A 5,067-nucleotide genomic window follows, 5' to 3' on the forward strand; every position below is an offset into this window, starting at 1 on the left:
GCTGTGCCGTCATTGGTTCAAAGAGTTTCATTCCTTTGAGCCAATAGACGTGCAGTTACACTGCGCTACTGAAAAAGGCTTCAGCGAGGAGGAAAAAGGAGCTTTTCACGATACGCAGTACTCGTTCCCGTATCTCAGGGAACCGAGGTTACGTACGTAACCGAGTACGTTTTAATGTGGTATTTGTAGTTAAAACACCGTAACGGCAACACTTACCACGGTTTTACCACAGTAACTGCAGTTTTAATGTGGTATTTGTAGTTAAAACACAGTAACCACAACTCTTGCAATGCTTTTACCATAGTAACTGCAGTTTTAATGTGGTATTTGTAGTTAAAACACAGTAACGGCAACACTTGCAATGGTTTTACCACAGTAACTGCAGTTTTAATGCGGTATTTGTAGTTAAAACACAGTAACGGCAACACTTACCACGGTTTTACCACAGTAACTGCAGTTTTAATGCGGTAATTGTAGTTAAAACACAGTAACGGCAACACTTACCACGGTTTTACCACAGTAACTGCAGTTTTAATGTGGTATTTGTAGTTAAAACACAGTAACCACAACTCTTGCCATGCTTACAATATCTTTTTGTATTGTAGTTGTAATTCAATATTTTTTTCTGTTTTGCAGTTACTTCAGATGACATATTCCATCTCCATCTCCCACAACCTTTAATTCAACAGCTCTTTTAGGAAGCCATCTCTCTCAAAAGCCTACTTACTGTCCATTTGTCTCTCTCTCTCTCTCTCTAATTCAACTTCAAATTAGCTTAATTGGCATGACTTGTACAGCATTGCCTTTACATGAGCAATAAACAAAATTATGATTATATAAAAATAAGAATAAATAAATACATTATTTTTTTAATACACCAGAAGTAACAGCAGTATTAAGACAATGTAAAAATAAACTGTACATGCATGTACAATATTCTCACTTCTCTCTCTCTCTCTCTCTCTCAGCTTTTCCTTGCCTATTTTTCTGACCTGTAATCCGTAATTCATTTACACATATTTGTGCTCTCTTTCTTTCTTCTTCATCATGGCATATTTTAAAACTCAGAATTAAATTTTGACCATCTGTCAGGAAGCTTCTTGCATTAACAGGGAACTTGAACTCAAATCTCCCAATGCTGATCTTGATGAAGCTGCCAGGGAGGCTGAACAAGTCCTTCAAAGGTTCAACACTTCACAGGTATTGAACACCGTAATTTCATGTGTTGTTAACTAATTTCCTTAATGTCCTTCCTCTCAGATATTTGGGTCACAGATCATTTTTAACACACTGTCTCAACATGTATGTATTTCTCTTTGTTTCAGCTGAAAATGAAGACCAAAGGAAGGAGAGGGATGGATTTTGCCAGCTTGTGTGTTTACGGAAAACAAAAAAGCTGCAAAGGAAAACATTTCCAATGGTATGTCTGTGTTGGTCTTAACCCTTGTTTGAACATTTCTGCAGTTATATTTCACACAGCATTTGATGTTGCTTAAACTTTGTTTTACATACCACAAGGCCCTATCAGCTAGAAGTAGTAATAATTCTTACAACTTACCAAGTCAGCAAATTCATATGATATTGTAAAATCGTACTTGTACAAAACTCATACTCAAAACACTTTCCTCTCATTCCGTTAATCTTACACAAAAATACTTCCTTTCTCTGCCTATTTCTCTTCATCTTTCAGTCCTTTACTCCCTCACTCACTTACACTTTCTTTTTTTTCTCTGTTTTAAGGAAGAAAGAGTTTGCATGATGTCTTTGTCAGACTAAATCTGATGTATACAGATGAACTCCGGAGACTGCTAGAGTTGCCAGGGAACTCGAGGCTGCTGAAACTGAAACGGCTACTAGTGAGGCTCAGCAAGTTCTTGCCATGATCAGCCCTCCTCAGGTAAGATTTGTAGAAAATTGTAATCAATATTTATTCATCAAATCCTCTGACCTGAATCTTTTGACTTAATTAACTTAATTATAACTTGTCTTAATGTATAAGTTTAAACAACAATAGTAATTAAATGTGGGGTCAATAGACATTTTCTTGTTTTACAGCTGAAATGTAAGATCAAAAACGCAAAGAAAATCAGTCGCAGCAAGCCAGGCATACCAGTCCTGTTGGGGATGAGGAATGAACATCAGAAAAAACAAAAATGAAAAAGATGCACATTTCCATTGGTATGTCTGTATTCAAGCAATGCAGTTAAATGTAGTACAGCATTTGATATTGATCTTTCGAAGGACTATTCGAGTTAGCAGTCATCATTTTCACATCTTTTTATCACTCCTAGAATGAGCAAATCAGCTGTGCGATCATCTTTGGAATTTGGGCAGGAAATTACAGAATATGGTGAGTTCTGACACCTGTTTTCAACAAAAAAATTTCTGGAGTTAATATTGACTTATTGTTTTGTCTGATTGTTTGAAGGAGGATGAAGTCAGTTGATTAAGAAATTGGCATGTTGTATTTGTAATAAAGAGTTTTCAACACATTACTGATCTGTTTTGACTGCTTGTATTATGTTCTCATTTTCTTCTTGTAGAGGTAGAGAACCTGGCAGCTGGCACTGAAAACACTCAATGTTGAGGTCAGACCTTACAGAAGTGGTCAGAGAAGCAGGTTTGAGTCCAAAGATGATGGAGTCTTTGTTGACGGGAGTATTCTGTGGCCCCCAAGTGCAGCACTGCAGCCTGAAACCATCAGTTATCTGCTGTGAAAACTCCTTTTTCCTAACAGCATTTAACACATGCACTGTGGAGAACATCCTGACTGGCTGCATCCCTGCCTGGTGTAGGAACAGCACTGCCCTCAACTGCAAAGCTCTGCAGAGAGTGTTACGACCTGCACAGAATATTGTTGGAGGTGAGCTTCCCTCCCTCCAGGACATCTACACCAGGTGGTGTGTGAGGAAAGCATGGATCATCAGAGACTCCAGCCACTCTCACCGTGGACTGCTCTCACCGTGACCATCAGGCATACATTCTCGCTGAACCCACACCAGCAGACTGCGAGACAAGTTCTTTCCACAGGCAATCAGACTGTACTGAACTCGTACCAGTAACACCACACAGCAGCACACCCCACCACACCAACTTCATATGCACTGCACTTTATCAGTTACACTGACTGGACTCACCCTGACATTCTGATTGCACAAATTCATACTGTACTGCACTGCAAAGGTAAATGTATAACATGATTATTTTGTTTATTATTGTTTTCATTTCGTACTCTGTGTATAGTATAATATAGTACCATGTATTGTTCTCTACCTGTATCGTTAATAGTTTATGTGTTGTGTATATATTCCATACTGTCATGCTGCAGAGTTTGCACTAAAGAATTTCATCACCTGCACACTTGCTTTCATGTCATGTTGACAAAGTGATTTGAATTGGTCACGTCTTTTGTTCATTTATACTGTACAGTGCTGGATAATAATTTGTAAATTGTTAGAGACATGGAAGAAGATGATTATGGTAGGGACATGGATAAGCAAGCAAAAGGAAGAAAACCAGGAGAGATCTGATAAGGAAACTGGATGTGATTCTGTGGTGCTCAAGACATTTCAGCATGCATGCATTTGTGTGTCTTCATCAGTGTTGTGAACTGATTAATATATGATCTAACATAACTCATTTTTATTTCTCTTCAATATCATTTGTCTTTATGTGCTACTTTAGCTGTACTCATGCTGTATTTGCCAGTAAAGTGTTGTATATGGTGACAATAAAATATGGTGAATATTCTGTATTAAGGATGGTGTTTGGTTTGATTTAATAAAAAATACATAATTACCATAATTATTTTAATTGAGACATGAACATTTAGTCATAATGACATATAGGACAACAGTTTGCTAGAATGTTACCATTGCATATGCTTAGTGGCATAGATGCTGTGTCAAATACAGTAAATATGTTAAATTTCAGATACATGAAGGCAAGACCGAAAGGTGTATTACAAGAGACTGCATGGGCTATATTGCTACAGGCACTTCGGGCGATGTACCAGTGAAAGATCAACATGGATCATACTATAAGCAAGATGAGCATGCACATTTCTGATGGCAGCACTTCAGGAGGACAAAGATGAGAACATTTTGAGAAAGAGATTTACAAATGTCTTATTTTATATTATGATTCTTTGCACACATGAATTTGACCTACATACATGCATGAATGTTTTACACATACCTTGTCTTACTGAATGGCACATGGCCTTTTGCAACAGTACAATGTAGTGTCACAATATGTATTGGTGTCTTTGTTTACTGTCAACACTGTATTATTTTTCTTGATCTAATTAAATAAATGGAGAAGCCCATTCCAATTGGGCATTAATGTTGATTTTGGGGGTCTATTCTTGTTCTGTTAACTATGACTGGATGAACTTGCAACAACCTGCATAATGGCAAATTGTTGAAAAGACAATATAATGTATAATGTGACTCAACACACTTTGTTGTCCATGATGAGAATACACCTATGTAGGTTTTACTGCCCTTCCACCCTCAGGGGCCCAGTAGAGTCCCTTGGAAGAGCAAGAAAATGCACATTTCAGATGGCTGTAAATCAAAGTTTGATTACAGTATCACAGAGAAAATTGGTATGACAACTACTTGTGCTATGTTTACTAAAAAATGTTTGACACAGCTTTCAAATATATACGAAAAGGAGGTATAAAGGCGTTTTAAAAAGTGCTCATAATAAAATACCATATTTCAGTCTGCCTTTCAATTATGTCATAGAGGTTTGCACAATGCACATGATTAGATATCCCTTTGTTAATTAAAGAAAGTATTTTTTTCTATTTCATTATTAAACGTTTTAAACTACATTACCCATAAGCCCCTGTCATTCTATCGATTGAACGCCAAAAACATGGCGCTGCTATTTGTAGTTCAGTAAAGATATGCTAGGGTTAGGGTTAGGATATCGGTAAAGAGGTAATTTCTCACAACACAGCAACACCGCTTTGTTAACTGAATGTATTACTAACGTAATAATAACAGCAAAAAGAACTTTGCAACATTAAACGTTTTTTAATATGGGTTAAAAGATTGT

General features: G+C 37.0%; 1 long non-coding RNA gene across 1 annotated transcript; it reads left to right on the forward strand.

The window, feature by feature from the left end:
• The first annotated feature begins 212 nt into the window (after positions 1-212).
• Positions 213-2,884, forward strand: LOC125265734. Its single transcript, XR_007184344.1, has 6 exons — positions 213-1,200; positions 1,326-1,420; positions 1,741-1,897; positions 2,056-2,178; positions 2,292-2,350; positions 2,544-2,884. It is a non-coding gene; the product is annotated as an uncharacterized LOC125265734 (long non-coding RNA).
• The last annotated feature ends 2,183 nt before the right edge of the window (positions 2,885-5,067 follow it).

The sequence above is a fragment of the Megalobrama amblycephala genome, linkage group LG1 (assembly GCF_018812025.1).
Source record: "Megalobrama amblycephala isolate DHTTF-2021 linkage group LG1, ASM1881202v1, whole genome shotgun sequence".
NCBI lineage: Eukaryota > Metazoa > Chordata > Actinopteri > Cypriniformes > Xenocyprididae > Megalobrama > Megalobrama amblycephala.